The sequence below is a fragment of the Euprymna scolopes genome, chromosome 11 (genome assembly GCF_053919585.1).
Source record: "Euprymna scolopes isolate OS-2025 chromosome 11, ASM5391958v1, whole genome shotgun sequence".
Classification (NCBI taxonomy): domain Eukaryota; kingdom Metazoa; phylum Mollusca; class Cephalopoda; order Sepiida; family Sepiolidae; genus Euprymna; species Euprymna scolopes.
In genome coordinates, this window is record NC_136492.1 from 15,924,274 (window position 1) to 15,939,574 (window position 15,301).

General features: G+C 33.5%; 1 protein-coding gene across 2 annotated transcripts in view; it reads right to left on the bottom strand.

Annotated features, from left to right (window-relative positions):
- LOC145287768 (holocytochrome c-type synthase-like) overlaps positions 1–8,204 on the bottom strand; it is a 215,368-nt gene extending 207,164 nt beyond the window's left edge. For both annotated transcript variants that reach the window (XM_080135590.1, XM_080135591.1), the window contains exon 1: positions 8,077–8,204. The gene's annotated coding sequence lies outside the window, so the exon portion shown is untranslated. The remainder of the gene's footprint in view (positions 1–8,076) is intronic.
- Between the last annotated feature and the right edge of the window lie 7,097 nt (positions 8,205–15,301).

The window sequence follows — 15,301 nt, forward strand, 5'->3', positions numbered from 1 at the left end:
GTGCCTGGCCTCTTTTTTTTTTTTTTTTACATTTTTTAATGCCTTGATTAAACTAAACAAGGAGGGTGGACCTATAAATTCACCCTTGTCTGTTCGTCCCATTCGTCTGTTCGCACTTTTCTTCATAACTACACCTTAGAATTTTTCGAAATTTTGCACAAACATTAAACATGATATTAGTAAAAAAAAGTAACAGAATGGATTTTCCGGGAAAACTCGAGTTGCCCCCCTCCTCCAGGTGCCTTTTGGGTAAAAATGGCTAAAATTGACACTTTTGTGCTTAAAAAAACATGATGCCTTGGATTTTTATAAAACTTTCTGAAAAGTTCTAACTGATTTCTATATAATTCTGTTTATCTATACTTCACAATAACTCTTGAGTGTGCCCCAGGGTCTCTTTTACGGCTAATAAAAAAACCCTCCATTTTTGGGACTATTTTACCATATTTGTCCAAAATTTTCTGTGTATATTTATTTAGCAGTTTTGAATTGTGCTGAACTCAAATTTAAATATGTTATGGTCTTAGGGACTTTTGGGGCTAAATTGGGGGGGGGGGCATGATGGACTTAGTTATTTCTTTTTTGCATGGTGCAGAACTCAGATTTACATATATTAAAGCCTAAAACTGCACCGTTTGTTCATTTTCACCAGGATTTAATGTCCCCTGGAGACTTTTGGGGCCAAATGGACGGAGGGGGCAAATGCTGAACTTAGTCATTTTTTTTATGCCTTGTTATCTGTGTACTCACGGCGGACCATGCATGCTACACTTATTATCATCATTATTAGTAGTAGTATTTGTATTATTAACTTATAAACACTTGTGCCTCCCCGACGTAACTACCCCCGACAAACCCGACAAGCTACTAAGTCTCATCCCTTTACAGTAGAGATCCCTAGGTGCAAGAAAGCCTTTTACTCCAATAGTTTCTTCCCCAGAACTGCGGGTCTTTGGAACTCCCTTCAGGCATTCTGCTTTCCCAACTGCACTGATATGCAGAAGTTCAAGTGTAATGTCAACAAACATCTTCTACTCATCTAGCTTCATAATGACCCCGCTAATTAAATCCCTAATAGTAGCCCCCAAAGTGGCACTTGCCTTGTTTGGGGTGAAAATTGAATTAAAAAAAAATAAATAAATAAAAATATAAGTATATTATTTATAAGTATATTATCATACAAGTATATTGTTTATAAGTATATTATTATATAAGTATATTATTTATAAGTATATTATTATATAAGTATATTATTTGTAAGTATATTATTTATACGTATATTATTATATAAGTATATTATTTATAAGTATATTATTTATAAGTATATTATTATACAAGTATATTATTTGTAAGTATATTATTTATAAGTATATTATTTATAAGTATATTATTATATAAGTATATTATTTGTAAGTATATTATTTATAAGTATATTATTTGTAAGTATATTATTTATAAGTATATTATTTATAAGTATATTATTTATAAGTATATTATTATACAAGTATATTATTATATAAGTATATTATTTATAAGTATATTATTTATAAGTATATTATTTATAAGTATATTATTATATAAGTATATTATTTGTAAGTATATTATTTATAAGTATATTATTTATAAGTATATTATTATATAAGTATATTATTTATAAGTATATTATTATATAAGTATATTATTTGTAAGTATATTATTTATAAGTATATTATTTATAAGTATATTATTATACAAGTATATTATTATATAAGTATATTATTTATAAGTATATTATTATATAAGTATATTATTATATAAGTATATTATTTTTAAGTGTATTATTATATAAGTATATTATTATATAAGTATATTATTTATAAGTATATTATTATATAAGTATATTATTATATAAGTATATTATTATATAAGTATATTATTATATAAGTATATTATTTATAAGTATATTATTATATAAGTATATTATTTTTAAGTATATTATTTGTAAGTATATTATTTGTAAGTATATTATTTATAAGTATATTATTATATAAGTATATTATTATATAAGTATATTATTTTTAAGTATATTATTTTTAAGTATATTATTATATAAGTATATTATTTATAAGTATATTATTATATAAGTATATTATTATATAAGTATATCATTATATAAGTATAAGTATATTATTATATAAGTATATTATTATATAAGTATATTATTTATAAGTATATTATTTATAAGGAGTAAAAATGAGAATATAATAAACGAGTAATATTTATTTCTTGTAACTCAGAACTGTTAACATTTTTATGAGAAACATTCTTAAAAGTAATTAACATTTTTTTTTTACAGAAACGTGTCAATCTTACGCCAAACTACGTATAAAACTACTACTAACAATAATGGTACTCATGCAGAAAGTGATCCGGACGTAACTCAGCACATATCTGGCTTTCCCCGGAATATGGCGTCAACAGCCGGAGTAAGCCAAGCATTGCCGAAGAAATTAAGCCATTTGACGTCACATAAAGCTGAGCCAATGAAAATGTAGCACGATGGTTTTCAACGCGACGCGCATTTGTGCAAGTTGAAAATTCAAAGCAGCAGACGACAATCATGAAGAGGAAGAAAAGAAAACTAGTTTTAAAAAAAAAAAAAGGAAAAAAAGCACACCATTTGCGTACTTTCACGTAAGGAAAGTAAAAACCATGAATTTTACAGCATTAGCTGAGCAGTTGAAAACACCAGCGAGAGTCCTGGAATTTTGTCAGAATAGGAAATTACTAGAACGGACGAAAACGTGTACATCTTGTGGACATAGATGCACTCTTATTGTAAGAAGTAAAGTAAGCGATGGCTATGCCTGGAGATGTCAGTTTAGCAAATGCCGAACGTTTACCTCAATCCGGACTGGAACTTTTTTCGCAAAGTCTAGGCTAGCAATTGCCATAATACTAAAAACTAATCTACTTGTGGGCGTTCAAGAGAGCAACGCAAAAAAGACCTCCAGCGCAAATGTGGAATTCGCTCAATGCATACCATCACCGACTGGAAGAATTTCTTAAGAGATATTTGCGGGGAATATTTTCTAAGGAATCCCCAGCAGATAGGGGGCCCAGGCCATATGGTGGAGATAGATGAGGCTTTGTTTAACCGTAGAAAGCATAATGTCGGCAGATTACTCACACCAGTCTAGGCCTTAGGTGGATACGACCCCACCGAAAAGGAGGGTTTCTTGGTGAGTGTACCACACAGGAATTCCGAAACCATCCTTCCATTAATAAAACAATATATCCTGCCGGGGAGCACGGTCGTATCAGACTGTTGGAAGGCATACAACAAAGTGTGGAGGGAGGTATTGCCATTTGACAGTGAACCACAGCCTTCACTTCGTAGATCCCGAAACGAAGGCTACGACGAATCATGTGGCGCAAATGTGAAAGGAAGCAAAACAACGCAACAAAGTAGAATGCGTGACCAACTGGGAGCTTTTGGACACATATCAGAGTTTATGTGGAGGCAAACATTTGGTAATACTCCGTTTGTCTCCATATTAGCTCACATCGCCGAAAGCTACCTGGTTGATGACGAGCTTCCTTGCATATCCGCTATCACCTCTGCGTCCACTTTGCTGTCGTGAGATGCTCTCCAACAACATTTGTTTTAAAATGAAAAAAAAAAAAAAATTATTCCACCCAATTTTCTTTTTTTTTCTAGTTTCCAGGTTTTTCCTTAAAAAAAAGTGTTTTGGATTTTTTCTATTTTTTCCTTAAAAAAAAGTGTTTTGGAGTTTTTCTATTTTTTCCTTAAAAAAAAGTGTTTTGTTTCTTTTCTATTTTTTCAGGTTTCCCTAAAAAAAAAAAAGCACAAAATAATTTTTTTCTGGAACAAAAAAAAAAAAAATTAAACACAAAATTCCTTGAAAGTATTTAGTTGACTTACATTTGAACATTTTCTTGGTAAAAAAAAAAAATTTAACATTATTTTTTAAAAAATATGTATATATATATATATATATATATATATATATATATATATATTGTTATAATATTTTCTTTTACAGTTAATAAAACTTAAAAATAAAAGATAGGTTTTCTTTTCTTGTTATGCTTTCATCGGCGACGCTTGGCTTAATTTCCTCGGCAACGCTCGGCTTACTCCGGCTGTTGACGCCATGTTCCGGAGAAAGCCGGGCGTGCGCTGAGTTACGTCCGGATCACTCTCTGCATGAGTACCATAATAATAACCCGTATTTTGCATATTTTTTTTATCTTTAACTTTTTTTTTTTTTTTTTTAATTATATTTTCACCCCAAACAAGGCGCATTGCCACTTTGGTGTAGGGGGCTACTATCAGGGGCAGCAACTACTGGGGCACTATGTTGGGATTTGGGCAGCAAGATGTCGGTTCACGTTGCACTTGAACTTCTGCATGTCAGTACAGTTAGGGAAGCAGGAACTTGGAATGGAATTCCAGAGTCTAGCGATTCTGGGGAAGAAACTACTGGAGTAGAAAGATCTTTTACATCTAGGGATCTCTACTGTGTGGGGGTGGGATTTAGCTGCCTGTCGGGTTTGTCGAGGGTGTCTACGTCATGGGGGCACAAGTGTCTGCAATTCGTCAGAGCATTCACCATTAAAATACTTGTAGAACAGGCAGAGGGATGCAACGTTTCGTCGATGGGACAGAGGCTGAAGCTTAGATGCCAGTTCAGGGCCTATCAGATTGGCGACTCTCTTTTGAACCTTGTCTAGGAGCGAGAGACTAGTAGCAGATGCACCAGCCCAAATGTGACAACAATACTCCATACATGGGCGAATGGTGGCCTTATAGAGGTACAGGATACTTTCAGGTGTCAGTAGTTTTCTAGCACGGTAGAGAGAGCCTACCTTCTTCACAGCGGCCCTGGCAATGTTTTCAATATAATTGTACCAACTCATGTTTCCTGTGAACATTATGCCAAGCAGTTTGAAAGATGTACTCTCATACAGGGAGTCACTGGCCATTGCTATTGGTGGCAGAGAAGGTTTCTTGTAATTATTGAAGGAAACGAGTTTAGTCTTGGCAGCATTGAATGTGACCATCTATTTATGTCCCCATTCCACTACAGATTGGAGATCATCCTCTAGTGTTTTTGCCATTTCTTTAGATATGTGTTCATTTGTTTTCTTGTCATGCCTGTTATAGAGTGTAGTGTCATCAGCATATATACCCATCTCAGAGGCAGTTTTGTCGGGGAGGTCATTAATAAATATTAGGAACAATAGAGGTTCAAGGATAGACCCCTGAGGCACTTCCGCATTTATATCACACTGTTTAGATGTACAACCGTCGAGGACAACCTGGATTTTTCTCTTATCTAAGAAGGATTTAATTATGTTAAGTATTCTACCAGTGATACCGTATGATTTAATTTTCCTGAGGAGACCCTTGTGCCATACCCTGTCAAAAGCCTTAGATATATCTAGAGCTACCGCTCTGCCCTCCCCCGCTTTGTCCAGTGAATGGTATATACGTTCAGAAATTACAGTGAGGATGTCAGCTGTGGAACGGGCGTGTCTAAATCCACATTGTTTGTCAGTCAGAAGTTTAGCATCTGTAAGGTGATGGACTAGAGCATGGTTAATTATGGTCTCAAATATTTTGGCGAAAAGTGGTAGGAGGCTAATGGGGCGATAATTTGATGGGTCAGTTCTTTCGCCAGAATTCTTGAATATTGGTACCACAGAAGCAGTTTTCCAACAGCCCGGAAAGCATAATTCATTAAGGCATTTGTTGTAGAGTTTGGAGAGAACTGGAGCTACTTCAGCTGAGCACTTTTTTAATAGCACAGCTGGGATGAGATCAGGTCCACATGCTTTTGAAGTGTCAAGGTTTTTTATGATAGCGTGTACCTGAGCAGAGGTGATTTTTAGATCGTCTAGCGTGGCGTCTGTTCGCAAAGGAAAGTCAGGCAGTGGTGGTTGGTGGGGTCCAGTGTGGAGTTCGAGGCAAACCAGCTGGCAAGCATATTAGCCTTGTCAGTTGCTGAGCAAACAACCTCGTGATTGTTGGTTAGCGGGGGAATTGTTGATTGCCCATTATTTACTACACTGTTGTAGATTTTCCAGAAGTCACGATTTCCTAATTTTTCCCCAAACTTTTTTTACATTCGGTCCACCTCCACAATTTTCTTTAAAATGACGACTTTTAAAGGTTTTCGACTATGCTGAATACGAAAATCACATTTAAATTCTGCAGAGACAATAAAGACCTATATTATGCACTGTAATTCTTTGGTGGCCATGTTTTTACTCGCGACAAACAAGTCTACTTCCCTGCGAAGTAGACTTGTTTATCGCGCGCACCCAATAAATGTCACGGTAACATTTATTGGGTGGGTTTTTACCATCGTTTTGTTTTATTTCTTATTTTTAAGTCTTTGTGGAAACTTCAAAGATATCACAGCTATTTTTTCTTGTTCTCAAAGTAGCGCTCAATATTACTTGTTTTTCGAACGGAAAAAAAACATTGCAGATTAAATAAAAACACTAAAAACTTATCCAGTATAATAGGCAGTCACTGTACGTACGAGTGCCTACCTCCTAAACATGCGTTTTTGTTGGGTTTTTTTCATTTTTTTCCCCAACGATTATCATAGATTAGACTTAAGTATCATATTATTAGAAAAAAATTGAAAAAATAAATAAATTTAATTATTTAAGAAAGGTGGGGGGTCACTTTCTCGTTATAACGTTCTAATCACGTGGTGGTAAAGAAATGGACAGTAAGTCAGGTAGCAATGAAGTAGAACGTTATAACGAGAAAGTGAACCCCCTTCTTAAAAGTTATTAAATTAATTTCTTTGTGTGTGTGTGTGTGTATGGTGTGCTAATGCACTTACTGATCCGCGCTATTTTTTAAATTGTATTTCCAAGTTTAATTAAAGTTTTATATGTTTGTTTGTTTGTTTTTTATTCAATTGTAAGGTTAAAAATACAGAATAGGTACAGAACACCTTCCCCCTCCCCATGTTAAGAATGGCTTTTTAAATAATAAACTTATTATTTCAGCCCGAATCAATAAGTGCACTGCACTACTGCCTGCATGAGTACCTTTTTTTTTTCTTTTTTTTTTTTCAAATTTGTTTTTGCTAATATTTTTTTTTTTTTTTTTTTTTTTTTACATTTTCACCCCAAACAAGGCACATTGCCACTTTGGTGTAAGGGGCTACTATCAGGGGAAACATCTACTGGGGTGTGGGGTACTATGTAGGGATTATTAGGGCAGTGAGATGTTGGTTCACGTTGCACTTGAACTTATGCATGTCAGTACAGTTGATACTCAAGTCTGTAATCTATAATAATCGTCGGGAAAAAAAGCTTTGAAAAGGTTTAAAACACGCATTTTTAGGGGGTGGACACTAGGTCCGCCGAACAATAAATTATCTTGCCTTTGATAACATTTATTTGTTATATATTTGCTTTTTGTCAACATTTTCGTGCCTCTGGATTGTAATACAAACGACGATTCTGTACTTTCACCTAACAATTTAATAATATTAAAGATATAGTAAAACTTGAATTTAACTTGAAAATACTATTGTTTTAAAAATAGCGCGGTACAATAAGTGCCTAAGGACTAATAATTTAATTAACCAGAAAATTCGCTAATACGCGTGATTGGAAAGTGGGGGAGAGGACAATATTCCTTGGAATGAAAGACGAAATAAAATCGACCTTCGTCATATTTTCACAGATTAGTGATTTAATAGTCACAATTTGAGAAAAATGGTGAAATTAAATTAAATTGTTAATTAATGGGTGACAAAAAAAAGGCAATCGAAGTCGGAAAATAAAATAAAAACGGGAAAAATAATAAGAAATAAATGAAATAGATTTTCGAACGTGAAAAAAAAAACAACACATGGTCGTCGGCAAGTTCAACAATTTTCGTGTTTGTTATTGAAGTTGCGATAGAAAAAGTCAAAATAAACGATCAACCAGGGGTTTTACATTGTAAACATGGATATGGACAGAAAATTAACCAAATTGAAATGTTTACAGAATTTTTACCAAACAAAACTGACAAAAAAAAATAATTCGTTTCGTTACCTGTTTTACTATAAAATTTTCGTACTCCTTTTCAAAACGCCTGTCCTTGGAGCTTTTTCGCTCAGTGTAGCAATGTGACTCTTTTGCCAAGTATGGAAGACCAGAAACGTAATAATGTCAGAAATCGCATTCCTATGAATTGTTTGCAATCTCTAACAATTGTGTTCCAAAATTAATTTTTTTTTAAGCAAATTAAATTTTTTTAAATAATAAATCTTTATTTAAAAAAATATAAAAGTTAATTATTTTTTATCATTATTTCATAAAACAAAAAGTGTTAAAGCTAAAATAATTTTAAAAATAAAATATTCCTGTATAAATTCGTATTTCGTTTCATGCTCAGTGACTTCCGTTCCTATATATATCAACTGTATCCATTTCCGCTGTTTTAATTTTATCACTTTGTTTTTGCTGGGGATGGGGGCATTCTACCGGATGCCAAACATTCTTCCATTAGTTTAGTTACTCCAACCGAGTGATCTTTTTAAGATTCTAGCCGTCCCTTTAAGTGCAATTGTTTATATTTCTCTTGCACTTGGTTCACCGAGTATATCCGCCAGATAGTTTTTGAAATTCTTTTTCATTAGCCTGATAGCTTATATAGCTGCTCGTCTGAACTCCAATCTCTGGTCCCCCCCCTCGCCAATCTTTTACAAAAAACACCCATCTAGCTGAATCCACTGTCAAAAACTTTTCCCACTCTTTATCTATGCCTAAATCAAAACGTAGATTGCATGAACAAAGCTTCTTTCTTAGGACTACACGCCTGTGGAACTCTGTTCCGTCTGCCTGCTTCCCTCCTGACTACAACTTGGATGTCTTCAAGTCCAACGTAAACAAATTCCTGATGAACCTCCCCCTTAAGTAGACACTCTAAAATATCCACACTAACGTACTGTACTTACAATAACCCTTATCCATGAGTGGCTTCCGAGCCTTGGTATGATTGATAGCTTCTTAAGTTTCTTTTCATTTCAGATATAAGTCCTTGGTATTTTGTTATTTTCTCCCTCTCAGCTTTGTTAAGGCCAGCATCATTAGGGACGCTGACTTCAACTAGGGTTTCCACTTTCTCTCTCTTGTTCCATATCACTATGCCAGGCTTAATAGACCCATTTTTCTAGGTGTGTAGCTGTAGGAATTTTGTATTTATACATCTTCGTCGATTTTGTAAAACATATTTTTTTCTTTTTTTTTTTTTTTTTTTTCTGCATTTTCACCCCAAATAAGTCAGAGTGCCTCTTAGGGAGCTACTATCTGGGACATAATTTGTAGGGGTACTATGTAGGGAGTTGAGCAGCAAGATGTCTGTTTGCTTTACACTTGACCTTCTACATGTTACTCAGGGAAGCAGAAAACCGGAAGGGAATTCCAAAGTCGGTACTGGTCGCGATTAGAGTTCCCTGCCGAACACCCTAAAAAAACACTGACTTCTCCCTTAGTTGCCATAGTAACTAAACGATCATGAATTTTTATCGACTTTGTTTTACTGTTTATGAATATTGAAATAAAAGACATTACTACACATTTATTAATAATATCTCACTTTTAATCACTTTTATCGACTTTTTTTTACTGTTTATGTGTCACTTTTATCGACTTTTTCTTTTCTTTTTTAAATAGCATTTTCTTTTTAAATGACGACGTTTTTACTGTTTATGAATATTAAAAGAAAAATAATTACTAAACATTTATTAATAAAAAAATGGGTGCTAGTGCACTTATGATCCGCACTATATTTTAAATCGTATTTCTAAGCTTAATTAAAGTGATTAAAAGTGAGATATTATTAATAAATGTGTAGTAATGTCTTTTATTTCAATATTCATAAACAGTAAAACAAAGTCGATAAAAATTCATGATCGTTTAGTTACTATGGCAACTAAGGGAGAAGTCATTGTTTTTTTAGGGTGTTCGGCAGGGAACTCTAATCGCGACCAGTACCCCAAAGTCTATCAGTTCTGGAAAAGAAACTATTATAGTAGAAGGCTTCTTGCATCTAAGGATTTCTACAGTGTAAGGGGGGGGGAGATTTGCTGCTTGTTGGTTTTGTCGAGGGTATTTACGTTGAGGGGGCACAAGGACTTATAGTTCATCAGAGCATCCACGATTAAAATACTTGTAAAACATGCAGAGAGATGCAACATTTCGTCAATGGGACAACAGTTGAAGCCAAGCTGATAGTACAGGACCTATTAGGTTGGTGATTCTCTTTTGAACTCTGTTTAACAGGGAGAGACTTGTAGCAGATGTACCAGCCCAAATGTGGCAACAATACTCCATAGATGGCCGAATGGTGGCTTTATAGACGTACAGGATACTCTCAGGCGTAAGTAACTTTCTAGCACGGTAGAGAGAGCCCACCTTCTTTGCAGCAGCCTTGGCAATGCTCTCAATGTATCTGTTCCAACAATCCCTCCCCTCCTTTAAAACCACTTGAACACCCCAACTTCATCTATCAGTTTAAATGCCCTTTGGGAGACTGCAACTCCTATAACAACAACGCAACTAATAGTTACATCGGACATACCAATACCACATTACCCTGCCGCCTTACCTGCTATAATATTGAATCTAGTGCCATATTCCAACACTTACATAAAAAACATCACTGCTCCCTCCCCGCTCCCTCGCATTTCAGAGAAATTTTAATCAACAACACAAAAATACTACACCACGAAACGAATATGAAGAAGCTAAAAATCCTTGAAGCTATTTATATAAAATGCAAAAGCCTAGCCTTAATCAGGTCGCATTCCAAAATAGTAATAACATACTTAAATGTCTCGCATAACTCCTCCCCCTTCACACCAAACCCATTCCTGCTATGGACTCTAGAACTGGCATGCTCTCCCGTTCCCCATGATACTAATGCCCCCACTGCCGTCAGCAGACCCACTGACCCTCACTCACACCCTTGCTCACAACCCAACTCCTATTTAAATAAATCTTCCAATAATTCCTACCGAGCCTCTCACACACATTCCTGAAGATGTGTAGATGATTACATGAAAAGTTAAATTAAAAAAGAAACATGGACACTTCGAGATGAAAAAGTGCTTAGATCATACATCCACACCTTCAACATATATACAAAAAAGATAATATGAAAAATTGAAAATATAAAAAAGGTATTACAAAACAGACTCTTTCTGTTGTCCTTAACAATGTCTGTTTAAATATACATATATAGATACACACACATACACATACGTGTATATACATATATCCATACACGCATTTATATATATGCATACACACACACACACATATATATACACACACAGGCACGCACATTTATACATACACACACACACACACACATATATATATACATACACACACACACACACACACACACACACACACACACACACACACACACACACACACACATATATATATATATATACTAGCAAAAGTACCCGTCGTTCACTGGGTTCAAAAAAACAGCCTACAGAAAATGGACTCTGATTTATGAAAGTATGATAAGTTATGAAAAGGAAGGATTATAAAGAGATAGCTTTGAATTTGGGGGTATCAAAACCAAAGCAAAATAGGATGAAAGTAAAAATAAAATAGATAAACCCCATAATTTATTATACCATACCTGTTCACACTGAAACACTTATCAAAATATTCTGCGGATCTATATTAAAAAACCTTGTTAAACTTTGTGACATATTTCCATTCTATGGAGGTCAGGCGTGAACGAACATCCCATAATTTTATTATACCATATTTCTTCAAACTGAAACATAATTATCAAAGTATACTTACACAGATAGATATGAAAAGTCTTTATTAAAGTTTGTGCCTATTTCCATTCTATGGAAGCCAGGCACAAACGCAGACCCCACAATTTTATTATACCATCCCTATTTAAGTTAAAATATACTTATCAAATATTATTATGTACATCTATATCAAAAACACTTGTAAACGTTTTTTTTTTAATTTTTCAATTTTTTATTTCCATACTTTGTGGACCAGGCACGTACGCATACCCCACAATTTTAATGAATTATCATTATGCCAGATCAAACATACCCATTCCTGTGTATCGATACATCTTCTATCATTATATGTGATCAGTTTTCTATAATAGTCAACCATATCAGAGCCTATTCGTGACCAGACGCACACACACACACGTTCAGCTTTATATATATATATATATATATATATATATATATATATATATATATATATGGTGATTATCACTTCTTGCTTTATTGTTGATTTTTTAGCCATTTCCATATACTTTTTTAAAATATTTTTTATTTTATTTTATTTGTTTATAATTTGGTTTTATTTACTTATTTATTTTATTTTATTTTTAATTTTTTTTTTTTTACACGCATATACATACATACGTGTAGAGATGTGATCAAGATGCAGTTTCTATCTTCTGTGTGAACGAAGGTGACTCTTCAGACCAGCCCTGCTCTTACACAGTTTATTGAAGAGGTCACACTTTAGCTGAGATTGAGGGATGCCAACTGATATTGCTTTATTGTGGACATCCATATGACGCTTCAGACCTCTACTTGATTTGCAGACCATAGAGCAAACAGAACATCTGTGCTCTGCAGTCTTTTCCCCATCAAAGAAAGACTCATTTCCATACGATCGCCTGTGGCTAGCTAGATCGACTCAAGATAAAGTCATTTTACCACATAAATCACAAACGTGGTTCAGTACAAAAGACTCTGACAGATCTGACAGATTTTTCTTCCGGATATCACGCTTAATTTTTGCATGGTCATATTTTTTCTTCTCAAAGCTATCACAGCTATGATAAACCATGGAACGCCACTTTTTACATATATATATATATATAATTATTTTTTTACTATAATAATTAAATACCTACAGACACTAGTGTTTCATCCTTTCGGGATTCTTCAGTGCAGGGTGTCACGATTACTACCAGTCGAACGATTCGAACCCCGCGACACGAGACATCTCTGGCTCGATTAGCGGAGGCCGTATCCATTCGGCTACCATTAACCGTGTGAAATAGCGTTGAATTTTAAACATTTTTAATTTAAATGTTCATTACGTCAGACAGACAGTGATCAAATTGTTATACGATGATCTACGCATAAGAGCTAAATTGACCGACTTTTTAATTCAACTGAAAGTGCTCAACGATAAGAAACGAATTTCTTAAAGGGGCTGTCATAATTATTTTTTTACTATAATAATTAAATACCTACAGACACTAGTGTTTCATCCTTTCGGGATTCTTCAGTGCAGGGTGTCACGATTACTACCAGTCGAACGATTCGAACCCCGCGACACGAGACATTAAAACGATTCATAATTGTGAATTAAAAATCAGTTTCAAAAAATAAAAACAAACAATCAACTCGAGTGTACGATCGTTTCGGAGGGGAGGAGCAGCAAAGAGAGAGTAGGAGGGAGGAGCAGCAAAGAGAGAGTAGGAGGGAGGAGTAGCAAAGAGAGGGTAGGAGGGAGGAGTAGCAAAGAAAGAGTAGGAGGGAGGAGCAGCAAATAAAATGAACATCGTTTCGGAAACGATGTTCATTTTATTGAAATTAACAATAAGTATTGACAATAATTGATTTAGGCTGATATTCCTTATTTATTTGTTTTAAGTTTAGTCAATCTATCTTTTGGCATGCTGTTATATCTTGTCTAATTCCCTCTTTAAAATAAAATTTTGGATTTTACCATTTTTGGATTTTTACCCTTCACCGGACTATCCATTCATGTGAAATCTTTTTATTATTTTTCTTTTGCCTCCTGTTCCCCTTACCTCACCCTTTTTTTAACCAAGTAAGATCTTTGACTTACTTGTAGTTTCATTAAATACTTTTATATGCAAAATCCGATCCTGCATTTTGCTAATTCCTGCCCTCTGATGAGAAGGAGAGTATTTCTTTGAAACTCCGCAAATTAAGGACTATCCACTTATCTTGTGCTTCCTTTTTTAAAATTAAATATATTTTTAACTCTTTTTCAAGATGTCTTTTAACATATTTTATTAATCATTTGTTCATATATATATATATATATATATATATATATATATATATATATAGAGAGAGAGAGAGAGAGAGAGAGAGAGAGAAATGGGATAAGTCACAGATTAGAAATCAAGTGAATTTTCCTGTCAGATATTATATTGAGGTAATACTTTCCGGACGATCCTAGTCAAAAAGATAAAGCTCAATATAAAAAAATAGAGCAACATATAAGTTTAATGATTAAAGTTAAATTCTGCAGATTAAAATACATACAAATATATATATTTATGCAGATATATTTAAGTTAAGAATTTATTGCTTGAAAAAAGGAATATATGGAGAAAAATTATATTTATTTCCTTAATCCATGGATTTTTAATAATGGCTCACATCATCAGAGGAAATGAAATGCAATGAGCAAAATGCCCTTCGAAATCACGGTATGGGACAACCAAACATTCTGGATATATCGGATTACTCGGTCACCTGTGATTTTCCAGATTTGTTGTTGGCATTTTTTAGCGATATTAACAACTTCGAAACGTTGTTATTTTTATTTTTTCCGCTATCGTAGTGGTTTTTAAGAGCTATAAGCCCTTATTGTTATTTATATATCTATATGAATGGATCGCCCTTATTTTTATGGGACGTATTTATTTAATTATATTATTAAATATTATTTTACGTGCATAAACATAGTATATGTGTGTGTGTGTGTGTGTGTGTGTGTGTGTGTGTGTGTGTGTGTGTGTGTGTGTGTGTGTGTGTGTGTGTGTAATAGTTCTAAAATTCCCAAAGATCAAGCTGAGCTGTCTCAGTTTACGTTTCAATATTACAATATTGTTTTGAAAAGCAATAATAAATTATCATATAAGAAAACTTTGGAACGTGAAGAAATATTATATCACGCTATGTTATGGCTTCGAATTAACAAAAGACATTCATTGAGCTTGGATTTTTTCGAACTTTAAGATTATTGGTAATATAAAAAAAATTTTAATTATGAAATAAATTTTCAATCAATTACTATTGGTATATACAAATTGATTAATGTTTCTGGTAAATAATCAACCTACATATATATATATGCATATATTTATATATACATATATATATATATATATATATATGTATATATATATATATATATATATATATATATATATATATGTATATATATGCATATATTTATATATACATATATATATATGCATATATTTATATATACA